This window comes from Schistocerca serialis, chromosome 1 (genome assembly GCF_023864345.2).
Source record: "Schistocerca serialis cubense isolate TAMUIC-IGC-003099 chromosome 1, iqSchSeri2.2, whole genome shotgun sequence".
Lineage (NCBI taxonomy): Eukaryota > Metazoa > Arthropoda > Insecta > Orthoptera > Acrididae > Schistocerca > Schistocerca serialis.
The window spans coordinates 106,024,354-106,046,187 of record NC_064638.1 but is presented as its reverse complement, the minus strand read 5'-3'; positions in this window follow the sequence as shown (position 1 = coordinate 106,046,187).

The following is a 21,834-nucleotide window of genomic DNA, read 5'->3' as shown; positions in this document are numbered from 1 at the left end:
CAGCCCTATAATGCATGGCTTCCTGCTCCGGCGAGAGGATCCTCCAATGTGTGGTGCTTGTGGCGTCCAGGTCACTGGGCATCACGTTTTATTGGACTGTGTTTTATTTTATGACCAGCGAGCCGCGGTTGACTTGCCAGTGGACCTGCCATCTCTTTTAGGCAACACTCGGACGAATGTGGTTACAGTATTAAAGTTCTGAGCCATGCCAAATGTTTTTACAAAGATTTTAGGGAGAGGATCTTAATTTGCTCACTGTGTGACAAGCTCGCCCATATTTTATGTAAGTGGCCAGCCAATGACAATTTCCTGTGGCATTCTTGTTGCTAGGTTTTCCCTTTCCTTACGTTTTACTTTCTTATGTCACATTTTCCTTCTTTTCCTGCTTTCTTTGTGTGTGTGCTTCAGTTTTATTAGGTCTGTCCACATTTGTTCCTTTTAATGTGTGTCAGGGTGCTGATGACCTCGACATTGAGCACCCATAAGCCCCAAAACACACAAAACCGTTTGCAGAAATTTTCACATCGTGCGAGGCATCAAAAGGAATTTATGATTTTTCATTCACCCTGTTAAATGCCCCATAGTGACATAATCACATGGGGATGTGACACTGACACATATATGAAAAAAATGGCAAAGGACCCTCTAAACTACCCCCCTCCCTGCCTCCCTCCTGTGCACACACACACGCTCCTACTTCAGCAGCACCCTTGATGCCACAGGCACACCTTTGTCAAGCAGTCAAAAATGTATGCACGGTATGCTTTAACCATGGTAGCACACTAACAGTTTACAAATTTAGCCATTAGAGAAATGCTTCCACCCTTGGCCCAGACTAATTGCTCCATTTCTACACTACATTAACAACTGCACTGTTTCCAATGTCCCCTGACATACTTTGTATAATCTCCACTGTCATTGCTGCCACCTGCTATGTGTGAGTGGTTATTCCACATTGACATTGAACATAGATAGTAGTCACACTAATGTAAGTGAACAATTTAGTTTACCGATTTTTATAATTATTGGATATTCACTGAGTACTACATTAAGTTAAATTTTTTACGTAGTTTAATGTGTCGTAACTCTTGCATAGTGAGGGTCCAGACAGCTTGACCCTTAATCTGGGATTATAAAAAATATTGTATTGAATTAATCGTAAGAGCAAACATTTTTAATATTGAGAAGGTTCATAGTGGTGCAAGGAATGGAATGACTAATGAATGAACATTGTAAATAATCTAAAAATTAGCAGTGTTCTTTATATTCTGCTCCAGGAAAACATACTCTGATTCAGTTAAGGTATAGATTTGGTTGTAGCAATGCACTAATGCAGCTTTTGAACTGAGCTGCGTGTGTGTGTGTGTGTGTGTGTGTGTGTGTGTGTGTGTGTGTGTGTGTGTGTGTGTGTGTGTGTGTGTGTGCACTCATATATGGGGTTATTGTGTAAAAGTTGTTTTTTAACTAAAGCATATTCAATATTGTATTGTTTTAAATAAGTGAAAGGAAGATTAGGGTTTGAAACTTCTTGGCAGATTAAAGTTGTTGCCAGACTGAGACCCAAAGTCAGGCCCTTCACATTTCATGGGCAAGTGCTCTACTAAATGAGTTACCCAAGCATGACTCACAACCCATCCTCACAGCTTTACTTCTGCCAGTACGTCATCCCCTACCTTCCAAACTTCACAGAAGCTCTCCTGTGACTCTTGCAAGACTAGCACTCCTGGAAGAAAGGATACTGCAGAGACATGGCTTAGCCACAGTCTGGGGAATGTTTCCAGAACAAAGTTTTCACTCTGCAGTATGGTGTGAGCTGATATGAAACTTCCTGTCAGATTAAAACTGTGTCGTGGACCAAATCTCAGACTCACAACCTTTGCCTTTCATGGGCAAGTGTTCTACCGAATGAATTACCAAAGCATGACTTATGTCCTGCCCTCACAGCTTTACTTCCACCATTCCCTGATCTCCCACCTTCCCCCAGGATATCGCTAAACAGTTTCTCTGCAGTTGTGGATATAGCTACTGCTTCTGTTATCTCAAAGCTATTGTTGTTTCCTAAAATATACATTTCTTGCTATGTTATACATTGATGAATTTCTAAGTTTCATCTTTGATGTGAGACACCAGATTCACAGCTTGTGGTAAGCTACTAAAGTTGGTACCTTGGTATGCTTTAATGTGGGTTGACAGTGAATTTCAGTACTTTTCATTTATTTTGTTGCTAATTTTATCTTTGCTAAATGATTAGTTTCAAGACTTTGCTGTCTTCTGATATATTTGGAGCTTTTTATTCCATTATGACAAAGAACTTGCTTATTTCACTTTTTGTAAAGAAAAGCTCTTGTGTTAAGACTTTTTTTCCATATTTTCCTGGATATTCTATCCTTTTTTTATGTTGTTGTTCCTGACATTAACTGTATTTTATTTTCTTTCATTATACAAATATTCTTTCCTGCCAGCAGTTTCCTCATTAAACTTGTATTAAATTTTAGGTGTCTCAATTGTTCTCTTTTTGGTTATTGATAAACTCACACTGAATATTCAGATTGTAAATTTTATTTTTGTGGCATGTAAGCTGGCATAGTGTGTCTGGTTACCACACTTGTGGATATGCTTTGTTAGTGAGGCATGGCCCCTGCCTTACCTCAGGAGGTTGTTTGTCAACAGAAGAGTCACTGAGCAGTTTATCACCAAGCCTCCTGCAGCCACCATATCATCTGAGGGCACAAACTGATATGTGGCATGCAGGTTGTGGCTAACAACACTGCAGTTGCAGGCACCTACTTACTTGTGTCTGCACATTCATGTGTCCACATAACACTATGCCTGTTTCAGGCTTCTACATACTTGTGTCTGCACTGTCATGTGTCCATGTAGCACTGTGCCTGTATTCCTCTGCTGATGGGCACTTAGGTCACTGCTCAGCCCCTTGATGCCCAGTTCGGCCCTGGGCTTCAAACCAACCACCTTCTATTCTCAAGCTTATGCTTTGGGTCACAATGACTGCCACTACCCAACAGATGCGCCATTTCACCCTTTCACCAGGATTGTGCCCACTCACCATACATCTGCCTCTCCAGGAGACCCCCCTACACTGGACCTACATCCTTTGTCAGGATCATAGCCACCACCAACCGGTAGCCACTCCACAAGGCCCCCTTCCTCAGCTCTTTGCCACTACTGTTGATCAGATGGCTTCATCATAGTGCCCTCCACTACATATTGTTGTGGAAGGATGTTTCAGTTGTATTTGTATATGGGCCTTTATCCTCCAAAACTGTGCTGAATTGATTAATGGTCAATAAACAAACAGCTGTTACTCTAATGTGTGCATATTAACCCCACCCTTGGAACATCCCTCAGCCAAGGTTTACTATAGTTAGTAAAGAGGGTAATTGTTTCACCTCACAGTACTCTTACTTCATCCACCATACACTATAGTAGACAACAAAGATAATTGGTTTCATGACATAGAATTCTTCCTTGTCTGACATATACAGTAATAGGTAACAAGGAAAACAGTCTCATGATACAAATGACACTCAGAGTTCATGTTGATTCACAGAGTAGTGCTTCCTCAAGATTCACTAATTCCAGCACCTGCTAATGGTTCATTGGTTGCACCATCAGCTTCTGGTCTTGCCCTTCACCCAGCTGCCTGCCCTCCACCATGCCAAGCTGCATTGCATTTTTCCCAGATGATGCAGCCATGGCCGACTCTCTTCCACTGGATGGCAGGCCCTGGACAGAATAACAAAAATGGGACTGTGTTGTCACATTTTTTTTCCTTGTTTCTTGAGGTATCTTCATTTGTATTGCTGTAGCTGGGCTTTGGACTTCTCACTTGTTTGTGTATTTTTATTTTATTTATTTATTTATTTATTTATTTATTTATTTTGCTTGTGTGCAAGTTGTCTCAGTGGAGCAGCCAACTCATGTCCCCACTCTATTCTAGTCTGCATTCAACTCATAAAAATGTGTCTAGCCACGTACCAGACCCAGATTGTTCATTCCTTGCTATAGTGTGACTATGTTCCCCGTATACCAGATATGGACTACTCATTTCTTGGATTGAGTACCTATGTTCCAGTGTTTCGTTCTCTCAATATTGGTTTGTGTAACTGAGACATCCATGCTCATATTTTGCAGCAGGTCTTGCACTTGCCCAGGTTCTCTCTTCCCCATAGTCAGGGGATCCGTTCCCATGTTGTTACTCAGTGCATTCTCTAACATACTTTTGTAGGATTGTATATTTCTCAAGTCTGTATATTTTCAAGTTTCAGTTACTTCTAGTGTATTCTCACAAATCAGAGCTCTTGTGGCCTCCAGCCCATCACTTCAGGGATGAGCATCTCAGGACCTGCTGCAAGGCACACTTCAGCTCATTCAGATTCCCCAGTTTTTTCCACAGCATTTGGACAGGGCACCCAGAAGCTTTTATGTTTGTGGCACTCAGGGCCACCTACCACTACATTGTCTACAACATTATCATATGGTAGCTACAAAAAGGCCAGACCTTATTGACAACATTAGTATATAAATGGGGATTAGTGACCATGACATTTATAGCAACTATGATTACAAAAGTTTATAAATCACTTAAGGAGACTAGGAAAGTGTTTCGGCTACAAAGAGAAGATAAGCAGTTGGCAGCACCTAGTTTAGACAGTGAACTGACATTAACGAGCTGCAGTAAGATGACAAAATTTAAGTACATTGTAAATGACGGCCTGGAGAATTACGTGCATAGTAAATGGATTAAGTGTGGGAAGATTCACTATTGATTAGTAACAAGATTGGGAGAATGCTGAAGAAGCAGACACTGTTGCACTCTCAGTTTGGAAGGTTAGTAAAGATTCATGCGTCTCTGAAAATATCCATGCACAAAGTATACAACTACTACCACCGTCATACTTTAGCAAAAGATCTGACAGAGAACCTGAGAAAATTCTGGTCCTATGTAAAATCACTGATTGGGTCTAAGGCTTATTGAACCATCACTTAATGCCAGTCTTGTGTGGCAGATGAAGATAGCAAACTGAAAGCCAAAGTTTTATATTTCAGATTCAAGAAATTGTTCACACATGAGAGTCAGACAAACATGCCATCATTTGACCATCAAACAAACTCCCATATACATGAAGCTGTAATAAGCATCACTGGTGTACATAAACAACTGAAGTAGTTGAAGACAAATAAATCACCAAGTCTGGTTGGAATCTCAATTCGGTTTTTCCAAGAGTATTTTACCATGGGCCCCTTCCCTATCTTGCATTTATCACAAAGCTCTTGCTCAGCTCCAAGTCCTATGTGACTGGACAAAAGCAAAGGTGACTCCCATGTATAAGAAGGGCAAAGGAATGGAACTGCAAAATTACAGACCAATACTCCTAGCCTCGGTCTGTCCCAGAAACCATGAACAGATTCTCAGCTAAAATATAATAAATTTTCTTGAGACCGAGAAGCTTCCGACTGTTAATGAGCGTAGTTTTAGAAAGCATTACTGGTGTGAAACTCAGCTTTCTCTTTCCTCACATGATATACTGCCAACTATACATGAAGTGAAACAGGTAAATTCCATATTTCCAGATTCGCAGAAAAGTGTTTGACATGGTGGCCCATTGCAGGCTATTAAAGAAAGTACAAGCATATAGAATAGGTTCACAGATATACAGGGTGTTTCAAAAATGACCGGTATATTTGAAATGGCAATAAAAACTAAACGAGCAGCGATAGAAATACACCGTTTGTTGCAATATGCTTGGGACAACAGTACATTTTCAGGCAGACAAACTTTCGAAATTACAGTAGTTACAATTTTCAACAACAGATGGCGCTGCAGTTTGGGAAACTCTACAGTACGATATTTTCCACATATCCACCATGTGTAGCAATAATATGACGTAGTCTCTGAATGAAATTACCCGAAATCTTTGACAACGTGTCTGGCGGAATGGCTTCACATGCAGATGAGATGTACTGCTTCAGCTGTTCAATTGTTTCTGAATTCTGGCGGTACACCTGGTCTTTCAAGTGTCCCCACAGAAAGAAGTCACAGGGGTTCATGTCTGGCGAATAGGGAGGCCAATCCACGCCGCCTCCTGTATGTTTCGGATAGCCCAAAGCAATCACACGATCATCGAAATATTCATTCAGGAAATTAAAGACGTCGGCCGTGTGATGTGGCCGGGCACCATCTTGCATAAACCACGAGGTGTTCGCAGTGTCGTCTAAGGCAGTTTGTACCACCACAAATTCACGAAGAATGTCCAGATAGCGTGATGCAGTAATCGTTTCGGATCTGAAAAATGCGCCAATGATTCCTTTGGAAGAAATGGCGGCCCAGACCAGTACTTTTTGAGGATGCAGGGACGATGGGACTGCAACGTGGGGCTTTTCGGTTCCCCATATGCGCCAGTTCTGTTTATTGACGAAGCCGTCCAGGTAAAAATAAGCTTCGTCAGTAAACCAAATGCTGCCCACATGCATATCGCCGTCATCAATCCTGTGCACTATATCGTTAGCGAATGTCTCTCGTGCAGCAATGGTAGCGGTGCTGAGGGGTTGCCGTGTTTGAATTTTGTATGGATAGAGGTGTAAACTCCGGCGCATGAGACGATACGTGGACGTTGGCGTCATTTGGACCGCAGCTGCAACATGGCGAACGGAAACCCAAGGCCGCTGTTGGATCACCTGCTGCACTAGCTGCGCGTTGCCCTCTGTGGTTGCTGTACGCGGTCGCCCTACCTTTCCAGCACGTTCATCCGTCACGTTCCCAGTCCATTGAAATTTTTCAAACAGATCCTTTATTGTATCACTTTTCGGACCTTTGGTTACATTAAACCTCCGTTGAAAATTTCGTCTTGTTGCAACAACACTGTGTTCTAGGCGGTGGAATTCCAACACCAGAAAAATCCTCTGTTCTAAGGAATAAACCATGTTGTCTACAGCACACTTGCATGTTGTGAACAGCACACGCTTACAGCAGAAAGACGACGTACAGAATGGCGCACCCACAGACTACGTTGTTTTCTATATCTTTCACATCACTTGCAGCGCCATCTGTTGTTGAAAATTGTAACTACTGTAATTTCGAAAGTTTGTCCGCCTGAAAATGTACTGTTGTCCCAAGTATATTGCAACAAACGGTGTATTTCTATCGCTGCTCATTTAGTTTTTATTGCCGTTTCAAATATACCGATCATTTTTTAAACACCCTGTACAAGTGTTGCAAAGACTTCTCAAGTTATAGAACCCAGCATGTTGTCCTCAACATGAAGTACTTATCAGAGACAAGGGAATCGTCAGGAGAGCTCCAGGGAAGTGTAACAGGAACGCTATTATTCTCAGTATAGATAGCTGATTTGGCAGATAGGGTGGGCAGCAATCTGTAGTTGTTTGCTAGTAATGCTGTGGTGTATGGTAAAGTGTTGAAGCTGAATGGCTGTAGAAAGATACAAGACAACTTAAACCAAATTTCTAGTTGGTATGATGAATAGCAGTTAGTTCTGAATGTAGAGAAATGTAAGTTAATTCAGATGAGTAAGAAAAACAGACCCATAATTTTTAGTTACAATATTAACAGTGTCCCACGTAACACAGTCACATCATTTAAATATCTGGGCATAACATTGCAAAGCAATATGAAATGGAACAAGCATGTGATGATTGTGGTACGAAACATTAATGTTTGACTTTGGTCTATTGGGCGAATACTAGGAAGGTGTGGTTCATCTGCAAAGGAGACCACATGTGGGATTCTAGTCTGACCTATTCTTGAGTACTGCTTGCACTTTTTGTATTTGCACGAGGTTGGATTACAGGAAAACATGGAAGAATTTCAGAGGTAGACTGCTAGATTTGTTACTGGCAGATTCGAACAATATACAAGAGTTATGGAGGTACTTCATAAATTCAAATGGGAATCCCTGGAGGGAGGGTTACATTCTTTGCCAGAAAAACTATTGAAAAAATTTAGAGGGCCAACATTTGAAGCTGACTGCAGATCAGTTCTGCTGCCTCCAATATTCACTGCACTTAAGTACCATGAAGATAAGATACAAGAAATCATGGTTAATATGGAGGCATAATGGATAGTCACTTTTTCTCCATTCTGTTTGTGAGTGGAACAGGAAAGCAAATGACTAGTAGTGGTACAGGGTAGCATCCACCATGCAGCGTACAGCGATCTACAGAGCATCAATGTAGATGTAGATGTAGATACAGTGCAGAACTCCATTTCTTGTTCACAGAGTTCTTGATATGCCTCTTGTACCAGCCCAGCCCTTGAACATGATGTCATCATATACCAGGCCTTCATCAATGGCCCTGTCATGTCACAGTGAAACCTCCTGTCATCATCCATCTGTGTGGAGCCGACACTCCCTCCCTGTAGACAATGAGACCCACTTATTTTCTGGCCTTGTCATGGCTGGCATTCCAGTCATCATCGCTCCTGTCACAGTCAACCTTCTGCAATGCCATTCCCATGGAATGCTGCCACCATTGTTGTGGCCACCTCCACAGCTGACTACATGGCCTCCTCTGCGGTTATCACTGTCCTTGTCACAGCTGACACTCACAATGCTGTTCCCAGGGATCACCACTACTGCCACTACCACCAGCTCCTTTGCAGGCATCCCTGCATCCAGCAAGTCATACCCGATGGCACTACCAATCCTGTTGTGGTTGTCCACACCTGGGTTGTATATTCATCCGACTCTTTACAGCCAGACCTTCCTCTACCCACACCTTCCCTGTCACTGTCTATGATGGTCAACTGCCATTCCCCATGGGGACACAACATGCTTCTTTTGTTGGGATGAGTTTTTGTGTCCATTGCGTGTTTGTCCTGTTGTCTTGTCTCAGTTCTCTCCGACAGATGCCCAATGCCTCTTCACCTGGATGATACACTTCTCTGATATGATTGCACCACCTCCATCAAGGGGGAAGGAATGTAGTATAGGCAGAGTTGGGCCCCCACATGTTCAGCCACTACACTTGCGAATATGATCCAAGGGCCAGGCATGGCCCTTGTCTTACCTTGGGAGGATGTTTGTCAATGGAAGAGTTGCTAAGTTTTTTACTACCAAGCCTCCTGCAGCATAGCATCTTGGGACATGCACTGTGCCATTATGGAGCATGAAGGTCATGTTAAACAGTGCTGCACTGCAGTCACCTACTTGGATCTGTGCATTCACATGGCCATGACACTACACCTGTATTTTTCTGCTGATTGGTACTCAGGTCCCTGTTCAGACCTTTCATGGACAGTTCAGCTCCAGGTTCCAGACTGACTGCTAGCTGCCCTTGAGCCTGTGCTTCAGATAAAAATGCCTGTCATTGTGATAACACATCAGACGTACCATATCACAGCTTCACCAGGATCACAGCCATTGGCCATATGTCAGCCCCTCTTGATGGTCCGACTAAATGGGACCTGTGACCTCTGCCAGGACCACAGCCACTACCATTCAACAACCATCCTGGAAGGTCCATCTCCACAGCTCTTTACCCCTACTGATTACAGTAAACTTTGCCATGTAGTGGCCTCCTATGTGCATCATTATAGAACAATTAAGTCGCACATAGGTGGGGACCTTCATCCTCCAAAGCTGTACTGTGTTAGTTCATGGTCAATAAACAAACAGGTGTTACTCAAACATATGTATATCAGTCACACTTTGGTACACCACTCAGCTCAGGGGTACTATAGTAAAGTCAAGTTAGGTTAACTGACAAGGGAGCATTCCAAGGTATTAATAAACGATCTTAATGAAACTTGGTGGGTATGTGGATGAGTCAAAATACTCCAGTACATACATTTTGTATTTGCCAACTTTACTACTATGGTGTAAAACACAACCTGACAAGTAATTTGGCACATTACGATTAGAGGATATATCTTCAGATCTCTGATATATAAAAAGCGTGTCTTGCATAAAAGTTGAAATGCAGTTCACCATTCTTGAAAATCACATAATCAACTTCTGTAATAATCTGAAATTGGGCAAAATACCCCACACCTTCAATTAATTTTGAGAAGTGAAAACATTTCTTACAACATAACTTAGAGAAGCTATCACAATACATACATCCATGCATAATAAGGCTGGTTTGTGAAATAATATTTTAGGAAACTAAGCTGTAAACAATGTGCTGTCAGATTATTTCCAACATACATAAAAAAGCATCTTAACATTCTTTATTATTTAAATTATTTATTTTACTTATTTGTTTTTTTCTTATATATATGCATTTCGTCCCCCCCATGAACCATGGACCTTGCCGTTGGTGGGGAGGCTTGCGTGCCTCAGCGATACAGATAGCCGTACCTTAGGTGCAACCACAACGGAGGGGTATCTGTTGAGAGGCCAGACAAACATGTGGTTCCTGAAGAGGGGCAGCAGCCTTTTCAGTAGTTGCAGGGGCAACAGTCTGGATGATTGACTGATCTGGCCTTGTAACAATAACCAAAACGGCATTGCTGTGCCAGTACTGCGAACGGCTGAAAGCAAGGGGAAACTACAGCCGTAATTTTTCCCGAGGGCATGCATCTTTACTGTATGATTACATGATGATGGCGTCCTCTTGGGTAAAATATTCCGGAGGTAAAATAGTCCCCCATTCGGATCTCCGGGCGGGGACTACTCAAGAGGATGTCGTTATCAGGAGAAAGAAAACTGGCGTTCTACGGATCGGAGCGTGGAATGTCAGATCCCTTAATCGGGCAGGTACGTTAGAAAATTTAAAAAGGGAAATGGATAGGTTGAAGTTAGATATAGTGGGAATTAGTGAAGTTCGGTGACAGGAGGAACAAGACTTCTGGTCAGGTGACTACAGGGTTATAAACACAAAATCAAATAGGGGTAATGCAGGAGTAGGTTTAATAATGAATAGGAAAATAGGAATGCGGGTAAGCTACTACAAACAGCATAGTGAACGCATTATTGTGGCCAAGATAGATACGAAGCCCACACCTACTACAGTAGTACAAATTTATATGCCAACTAGCTCTGCAGATGACGAAGAAATTGAAGAAATGTATGATGAAATAAAAGAAATTATTCATATTGTGAAGGGAGACGAAAATTTAATAGTCATGGGTGACTGGAATTCGAGTGTAGGAAAAGGGAGAGAAGGAAACATAGTAGGTGAATATGGATTGGGGGACAGAAATGAAAGAGGAAGCCGCCTGGTAGAATTTTGCACAGAGCACAACATAATCATAACTAACACGGTTTAAGAATCATGAAAGAAGGTTGTATACATGGAAGAACCCTGGAGATACTAAAAGGTATCAGATAGATTATATAATGGTAAGACAGAGATTTAGGAACCAGGTTTTAAATTGTAAGACATTTCCAGGGGCAGATGTGGACTCTGACCACAATCTATTGGTTATGACCTGTAGATTAAAACTGAAGAAACTGCAAAAAGGTGGGAATTTAAGGAGATGGGACCTGGATAAACTAAAAGAACCAGAGGTTGTACAGAGATTCAGGGAGAGCATAAGGAAGCAATTGACAGGAATGGGGAAAATAAATACAGTAGAAGAAGAATGGGTAGCTTTGAGGGATGAAGTAGTGAAGGCAGCAGAGGATCAAGTAGGTAAAAAGACGAGGGCTAGTAGAAATCCTTGGGTAACAGAAGAAATATTGAATTTAATTGATGAAAGGAGAAAATATAAAAATGCAGTAAGTGAAACAGGCAAAAAGGAATACAAACGTCTCAAAAATTAGATCGACAGGAAGTGCAAAATGGCTAAGCAGGGATGGCTAGAGGACAAATGTAAGGATGTAGAGGCCTATCTCACTAGGGGTAAGATAGATACCGCCTAGAGGAAAATTAAAGAGACCTTTGGAGATAAGAGAACGACTTGTATGAATATCAAGAGCTCAGATGGAAACCCAGTTCTAAGCAAAGAAGGGAAAGCAGAAAGGTGGAAGGAGTATATAGAGGGTGTATACAAGGGCGATGTACTTGAGGACAATATTATGGAAATGGAAGAGGATGTAGATGAAGATGAAATGGGAGATATGATACTGCGTGAAGAGTTTGACAGAGCACTGAAAGACCTGAGTCAAAACAAAGCCCCCGGAGTAGACAATATTCCATTGGAACTACTGACGGCCGTGGGAGAGCCAGTCCTGACAAAACTCTACCATCTGGTGAGGAAGATGTATGAGACAGGCGAAATACCCTCAGACTTCAAGAAGAATATAATAATTCCAATCCCAAAGAAAGCAGGTGTTGACATATGTGAAAATTACCAAACTATCAGCTTAATAAGTCACAGCTGCAAAATACTAACACGAATTCTTTACAGACTAATGGAAAAACTAGTAGAAGCCAAACTCGGGGAAGATCAGTTTGGATTCCGTAGAAACACTGGAACACGTGAGGCAATACTGACCTTACGACTTATCTTAGAAGAAAGATTAAGGAAAGGCAAACCTACATTTCTAGCATTTGTAGACTTAGAGAAAGCTTTTGACAATGTTGACTGGAATACTCTCTTTCAAATTCTGAAGGTGGCAGGGGTAAAATACAGGGAGCGAAAGGCTATTTACAATTTGTACAGAAACCAAATGGCAGTTATAAGAGTCGAGGGACATGAAAGGGAAGCAGTAGTTGGGAAGGGAGTAAGACAGGGTTGTAGCCTCTCCCCGATGTTGTTCAATCTGTATATTGAGCAAGCAGTAAAGGAAACAAAAGAAAAATTCGGAGTAGGTATTAAAATTCATGGAGAAGAAATAAAAACTTTGAGGTTCGCCGATGACATTGTAATTCTGTCAGAGACAGCAAAGGACTTGAAAGAGCAGTTGAATGGAATGGACAGTGTCTTGAAAGGAGGATATAAGATGAACATCAACAAAAGCAAAACAAGGATAATGGAATGTAGTCTAATTAACTCGGGTGATGCTGAGGGAATTAGATTAGGAAATGAGGCACTTAAAGTAGTAAAGGAGTTTTGCTATTTGGGGAGCAAAATAACTGATGATGGTCGAAGTAGAGAGGATATAAAATGTAGGCTGGCAATGGCAAGGAAAGCGTTTCTGAAGAAGAGAAATTTGTTAACATCCAGTATTGATTTAAGTGTCAGGAAGTCATTTCTGAAAGTATTTGTATGGAGTGTAGCCATGTATGGAAGTGAAACATGGACGATAAATAGTTTGGACAAGAAGAGAATAGAAGCTTTCGAAATGTGGTGCTACAGAAGAATGCTGAAGATTAGATGGGTAGATCACATAACTAATGAGGAAGTATTGAATAGGATTGGGGAGAAGAGAAGATTGTGGCGCAACTTGACCAGAAGAAGGGATCGGTTGGTAGGACATGTTCTGAGGCATCAAGGGATCACCAATTTAGTATTGGAGGGGAGCGTGGAGGGTAAAAATCGAAGAGGGAGACCAAGAGATGAATACACTAAGCAGATTCAGAAGGATGTAGGTTGCAGTAGGTACTGGGAGATGAAAAAGCTTGCACAGGATAGAGTAGCATGGAGAGCTGCATCAAACCAGTCTCAGGACTGAAGACCACAACAACAACAACATGCATTTCGTTACTTGAAAATAATAAGTAGCCCATTATTATGATACAAAATTGTTTCATTAATGATAATCTGTCAATAAATGCTTCAAACATAAAGTTTTTTAAAAACTTACACAACAGACACACAATGAACAAAATTTCCTCATGTAACACACACAGTGAACAACTCAGTATAAAACAAAATTCAACAGGATTCTAAAATTGTGATAACCAATCTTCTAAGTACTCTGATTTGTATGAGACATATTTCTGCTCAATGGAAAAATTTGGTGAAGAGAGCTGATTATGTACAGTATTAGCAACTGCAGCTTGATTATATTGGTTCTCAAGTGCAAACAGAAATAAATCTAACACTCTTCTGACAAAGTTCTTCCAACATCAAAAGCCATATATATCCCATGACTGTACCTATGCCATCAAGCCTTTTATATCACCAGATATACAAATTTCTTGTTGTTAGGTATGATTGTTATATAGTTTCTTTTCACACTGGTCACTCTCATCGCATCAAATATATTTTACAGAAGTCTTCTTTCCCAGTACAAGAGAAAAAGCTGTATTATTGCTAGATTCTTGGGGTGGTCAATACCAAAGAACATTGTTGAGCATAGTACCTGGTGACAAGGAACTTGTTCACTCAACATGATAGGTACAGCCATTGCATTTGGGACTCTGCTGAATGATTATGATGTCACCCTCCACTTGAGAAACAATATAATCAAGCTTCAGTCACTAGTAATGGTACATAATCAATTCTCTTCACCAAATTTTACATTGTACTGAAATACACCTGATACAAACCAGGATATTTACAGGATCAGCTGTCATAATTTCAGAATCATACTGAATTTTGTTTTATATTGTGTTAATTCATTGTATGCATATGGTATAAAAAACGTTATGTTTTAAGCATTTCTTTGTGGCTTATCATTACTGTAATGATTTTGTATCATAGTAATAGGTTGCTTATTATTTTCAGCTAAGAAAATAGTAAATTACAAAACAAAAAACATGAAAAAATATGAATGAAAAATGTGAACTAGCAGTTTACAACATAAAACACAAATAAGTAAAAATATTTTAAATAAGTACATTGAAAATACTTTGCGGTGGACTGTGTACAGCTCATTTTCCAAAAATGGTATTTCTCAAAGCAGCTTTACTGCATATTGATGTATGTGGTGTAAAAGTTTCTTTAACATATGTCATAAAAAAGTGTTCAATTCTCCAACTTAATAACTGGTGAGAGGGATGGGATATTTTGAAAAAATTCATTTTACTACAAAAGTTGAATGTACAGTTCTCAATAACATTAAATATATTTCAACTTTAATTTGAAACACTTTTTTTATGTATCATCATTTTGAAGATATTCCCATCTAATATGTCAAATCATGTTTCAAGATGTGTTTTAGCCCTTAAAAGTGCAATAGGGCTAAAACAAAAAAATGTGAACTGCGCTGCTTTGATCTCTCTTAATACCTACCAAATTTGATCATGATCATTGATTTCCACCTGGGAATTTTCCCTTGTGAGGCAGTTTGCACACTTTGATTTTTCATATTCATATTTTTCACAATACGTAAATGTTGAGCACATCATAGTTTTGGTTGCTATATAATGAACATTTGAATGAAATATTAAGTGCCTAATCCAAATATTAACAAAAGCAGAGACTAAACTGTAACTTAGCTGCAAGTATTTCACTTAATCTGCTGCAGGATGTTACCTGAGCCATACAGAGGAGCTATTGAACCATTGTCAGCTGCTATATATTTGGAAACAAAATGCACATTAATGTGGCCAATGACAGCACCCTGCAAGATACAGTATAATGACATACAAACAATAAATTATAGAGTCAGAACAACACACAAGAGGCTAATAAAGAGCTAATACAAACTGAACTCATTCACATCACAATTAAAAGTCAATATATTTCTATACTGAGCAGATCTTGATTGAGATGGATTAGGTAATTTCAATACAATATCAACCTCCTCTGCCACACTAATGTCATGTTTATGCAACAGATTTTTCCAAGTCAAATACATTTTTTAGGTAAGTTTCTTTTCCTTTCATTTCTAGACCATTTTCCTATATGCCTATTGTATTTTTTCATTTCTTTTCTTCTATTAATCTAGCTAGCTGCTTCAAAGCTATTTTTGGTGGGAGTGTATGTCAAAGCACTGATTTATGTTTCTTAATTTGTTTTCTCCTCAAAAGAGGGGCTTTGGGATGAGGCTGAAGGTCTTCTAGAGATACTGATTCAGCTCTTTTGCCACTTACCCTTATTTTTTAAGGAGCCTGAGGAATGTTCAGCTCTGTAATTATGACCTAGTCAGAAACATCAGCAGTTAAAGTAAATGGCATATTAGTTACATGGCAAAAATAGACTAGTCAGACAAACTGGGTAATGCTCCTTAAGTCCTAAAATATCTGTATTCAGTAGTTCAGTATGTACCACATGCTCTAAAATGCTTCATATACACTGAGGTGACAAAAGTTATGAGGTGACTCCTAATATTTTATTGGACCCCCTTCGTCCTGGTGTAGTGCAGCAACTTGAGGACTGCACAAGTCGTTGCAAGTCCTCCTCAGAAATATTGAGCTATGTTGCCACTATTGCTGTCCATAATTGTGAAAGTGTTGCCAGTGCAGGATTTTATGTCCCATATATGTTGAATGGAATTAGTATCAGGCAATCTGGGTGGTGAAAACATTTACTTGAACTGCCCAGAATATTCTTCCAACCAGTCACAAATAATTGTGGCCCAACAACATTGCTCGTTGTTGTTTGGAAACACAAAGTCCATGAATGGTTGAAATTGTTCTGCATGTAGCCAAACATTACCATTTTGAGTCAATGATTGGTTCAGTTGGACCAGAGGACTCAGTCAATTCCATGTAAACACAGCCCACACCATTATGGAGCCGAGCCACCAACAGCTTGCACAGTGCCTTTTTGACAACTTGGATCTATGGCCTCGTGGGGTCGGTGCCACACTCAAATCCTACCATCAGCTTTTACCAACTGATATGAGGGCTCATCTGACCAAAACACAGTTTTCCAGTCATCTAGGTTCCAACCGCTATGGTCATGAGCCCAGGAGAGGTGCTGCAGGCAATGTTGTGCTGTTAGCAAATACACTAGCATCAGTCATTTGCTGCCATAGAACAATAACACCAAATTTTGCCACATTGATTTCTGTGGTTATTTCATGCAATGTTACCTGTCTGTTAGCACTGACAACTCTATATAGATGCCATTGCTCTCAATCTTTTAGTGACGACTGTCAGCCACTGCACTGTCTGTGGTGTGAAGTAATGCCTCAGCTCTGGTATTCTCGACACACTCTCAACATTGAGGAGCTCAGAATATTGAATTCCCATCACATAGGTATAAACTTTTTCATATGACTCAGCTGAGTATGAATGACAGCTCCCCAAATGCACTGCCCTTTTTTACCTTGTGTACAGAGTATTACTGGCCTCTGTATGTCAGCTATTGCTGTTCCGCGACTTTTGATACTTCTGTGTATTTGAATTGGTGGAGGAAACTAATCTACCAAGATCATAAGGTGTTGTAAGATCACAGCGTGGTGTAATAGGGAATTTCTTGAAAGAAGCAAAATTTCCAAACCTAGAGGATGTAACACACAGCTTGGGTGAGGTGGCAGAGTGAGCAAAATATTACCATTGTCTTTTGCATATGACACCATTGCTATTCATTTCTAGTCTTCATGATTGTCCATAATCATTGTCATGTTTGACAAAGTGCTGTAGAATGGGTAAAAATAATTCTATACTCATCCAATCTGAGACTATATGGGTCCACCCACACCGCCAGGTGTTCTTAGCAATATATTTCACAATTTTCTGTAATTCTGCTACAAATAAGTCACGTTTGATGACTGAGCAAGAAATTTTCAAAACTCAGGAGGAAGAAACTGCTCAGTAATCTCACACCTTTCTTTTGGAATGTCATCCTTATTTGAAAATTTGTAATGTATCAAAATCCTAAGGTAGATATGAAAATTAAATCTTGAAGCTTGGTGTTTTTTTAGTATATATTACTCCCGAAGACACATCAGTTATACATGTGCTAGGAATGTTTTAAATAATGGCACAAATAGCCAGTTTTCGGGGTCCCACATTCTTCTAAATGGTCTACATCTACATCTACAACTATGTGATCACTCTGCTATTCACAATTAAGTGTCTGGCAGAGGGTACAATGAACCACCTTCAAGCTGTCTCTACTGTTCCTCTCTCAAATGGTGCGCGGGTAAAAAATTTCTCTGTGTTAGCCGTGATATAGGTAGGTGGCAACAGATTGTTTTTGCAACTGGAGGAGAAAGCTGGTGATTGAAATTTTATGAGAAGATCCCATCACAACGAAATATGCTTTTGTTTTAATGATTGCCACTCCAATTCACATATCATGTCTGTGGCAATATCTCCTCTATTTCACAATAATACAAAATGAGCCGCCCTTCTTTTAACTTTTTCGATGCCATCTGTTAGTCCCACCTGATGTGGATCTCACACTGTACAGGAATACTCCAAAATAGGGCAGACAAGTGTAGTGTAAGCAGTCTCTTTAGTAGATCTGTGGTACCTTCTAAGTGTTCTGCCAATGAACTGCAGTCTTTGATTTGCTCTACCCACAACATTATCTATGTGAACATTCCAATTTAGGTTACTTGTAATTGTAATCCCTAAGTATTTACTTGATATTTCGGCCTTCAGATTTGTGAGATTTATCGCGTAATCAAAATTTAGTGGACTTCTTCTAGTACTCATGTGAATAACTTCACCCTTTTCTTTATTCAGGGTCAACTGTCACTTTTTTCACCACACAGATATCTTATCTAAATCATTTTGCAATTCATTTTGGTCATCTGATGACTTTACAAAATGGTAAATGACAGCATCATCTGCTAATAATCTAAGAGAGCTACTCAGATGGTCTCCTATGTTATTAGTATAGATCAGGGCCTATAACATTCCCCTGGGAAATGCCAGATGTTACTCAATGACTTTCCATCTATTACTATGAACTGTGACCTTTCCGACAGGAAATCATGAATCCAGTTGCACAACTGAGGCAAAATTCCAGAGGCACGCAGTTTCGTTGGAAGAAGTTTGTGAGAAATAGTGTCAAAAGCCTTCTGGGAATCTAAAAATATGGAATCAATTTGACATCCCCTGTCAACAGCTCTCATTACTTCAAGAGTATAAAGAGCTAGTTTGTTTCATAAGAACGATGTTTCCTGAATTATTGCTCACTACATATCAATAAATCATTTTCTTCAAGGTTATTCATAATGTTCGAATGCACTATATGTTCCAAAACCCTACTGCATGTCATCATTAGTGATATGGGCCCGTAATTCAACAGATTACCCCTATTTCCCTTCTTGGGTATTGGTGTGACTTGAGCAATTTTCCAGTCTTAAGGTATGGAACTTTCTGTGAGCAAGTGGTTGTATGTAATTGCTAAATATGGAGCTATTGTATCAGCATACTCTGAAAGGAACCTGACTGGTATACAATCTGGACCAGAGGCCTTGCCTTTATTAATGGATTTAAGCTGCTTTGCTTCACCGAGGATATCTACTTCTATGTCTTTCATCCAAGCAGTTGTTCTTGATTGGAATTCAGGAATATTTACTTCATCTTCTTTGGTGAAGGAGTTTTGGAAAACAGTGTTTAATAACTCTGCCTTAGTGGCACTGTCATCAGTAACTTCACTGTTGTTATCACGCAGTGAAGGTATTGATTGTGTCTTGCCACTGGTGTGCTTTATGTATGACCTGACTCTCTTTGAGTTTTCTGCCAGGTTCAAAGACAGAGTTTTGTTGTAGAAATTATTAAAAGCAATTCACATTGGAGTATGTGCTATATTTCGAACTTATGCAAAACTTTTCAAATCTTGGGAATTTTGCATTCTTTCAAATTTGGCATGCTTTTTTCATTGCTTCTGCAACAGCAATCTGACCCATTTTATGTACCATGGGGAATCAGTACCATTACTTATTAATTTATGTGTTATATATTGCTCAGTTGCCATTGATACTATCTCTTTGAAATCATTCCATATCTTTTCTACGGTTTCGTGATGAGATCAGAAGGGGTGGAGGCTGTTTCTTAAAGAGGCGTTAAGAGCATTTTTAAGTAGATGTACTTTGCATTTCTTTTTGATGGTTGTGGGTGTTGCAGTATTCAGCCTAGCAGCAACTGCCTTCTGGTCGCTAATCCCTGTATTTGTCAAGATACTCCCTATTTGTCCAGGATTATTTGTTGCTAAGAGGTCAAGTATGCTTTTGCAAACCATTTATGCTTTGAGTGGGCTCATGAACTAATTGTTGAAAGTAATTTTCTGAGAAAGCATTTAGAACAATTTTGGATGATGTTTTATGCCTGCCACCAGCTTTAAAAGTATAATTTTTCCAGCATATTGAGGGTAGATTGAAGTCACGACCGACTATAATTGTATGAGTGGGGTACCTATTTGAAATAAGACTCAGGTTTTCTTTGAACTGTTCAGCAACTATATCTTCTGATTGGGGGGGGGGGGGTCTGTAAAGTGATCCAATTAAGTTTAGTCTGATTGTCAAGTATAACCTCTATCCATACTATACAAGAAACTATCAGGATCAATTGCGGTAATGAAACCAACCTTTACCTAGGTTTCAGCCCATATAATTGAGCCTTCTTCAGAAGATATACCTGAATCTTAAATTTGTCTAACAGGGCATGGTCTAGAAATAAAACTAAAACAGCCTGAGTAGGCATAGTCATATTTTAAACATGCGGTGCATAAGTATTAAGTCAACACCAAGACATAACTTAAGCTCTGGCATGCGCCTCGTCTCCAGGGATGCTGTGCGGTGGGCCTCGGGAGCGCACGTGAAACTAAGTAGGACTAGATAACACGCTGCAAAACAACATGGTGGGGAACAATGCGCATGTCTAACTGAGACCATGACTGTCTAAGATAAAAGACCAACACAGTTATATCTTAAAAGAAGGTTGAAAATCTTAAACATAGAACCTCTGCACCAGGTTATGACTAACACGTAGCTAACTGTGCATGGATTTATATAAGTTCGAACACACTACCCTGACTTACGTTATTAGAAAATATTGGCCCCTTCACAATGAATGCTGCATAACACACCCATCACTATTAATGAAAGATGACATAGGACATAAAACATAAAACACCGAAATGCCATAATGCAATAATCTCGGTTAACCTCTACACAGATGGTCAATTAGGTGTTTTTATCAGTTGATGTAGATACACTTCTTATTGCTGACATGTACTGAATGAAAAATATTATCAAGATTAATTTTTTATCTTATTACTAAAAATAACGTGAGTAAACAGACAACGCCACTTCATCGTCATGTAATACCAAATGACCAGCATAGGTCAAATTATGTTTTACATATAAAAAATATGGTAATTGTGTGAACGGACATGCAATGCCTTTTCATCACTCTCATACGCTATCAATCGACAGAGGTCAATTTCACTATCTGCTACAAAAGAGAATTATTGCCTCTTATATTAAAGGCTATTATCAAATAGATATGATATAAAATGTGCTTGACCCAAAAAGACACACAAGAAATTTTTATGGACACTTGACATGGGAAAACAGCATGTTCTTCACAGGGAAGAATTAAAAAGAAATGAGAGATAGCTACTAATATGCCCACATACATGCCATAAATGGACAAGGTCGAAATCCTCTCTGGATAGCAACTACAAATAAATGTAAAGGGAATTTTTTGGGTAAGTTGTAATGCATATTTCGTACATTAGTAAAATAGGCAGAAACTGTTTTTCTTCCACTGTTGTGGGAAATTTTTAGTGTTCACCAACCAGGATAAATTTGTTATTGGCAGTTCCTAGAACAAAATCCTCTCCTGTGTATCATTTAAGGACAAACTCAGGAATGTACATCCTTCTTTCTGATTTCGACAAAGAAATTTTTCATGGATATGTTGACAAAATGTGCCTTTTGCAGTTCTGGAGGACCATGACGACGACTGGTGCTGGCTGTCTTATTCTAGGCATTATTAACCCTGTAATGTATACTACTGAGGTTCAATTTTATACAGTTTTACTGGCTACACATTCCGTTGTCACTGCAGTTAATGCATAATTATTTATTGATGTTCCATCTGTTGTGCATGTTTGTCATAATTCCACTGCAACACTTTAAAAATACTCATGCAAAGTCTGCTAAGTGGTGTGGG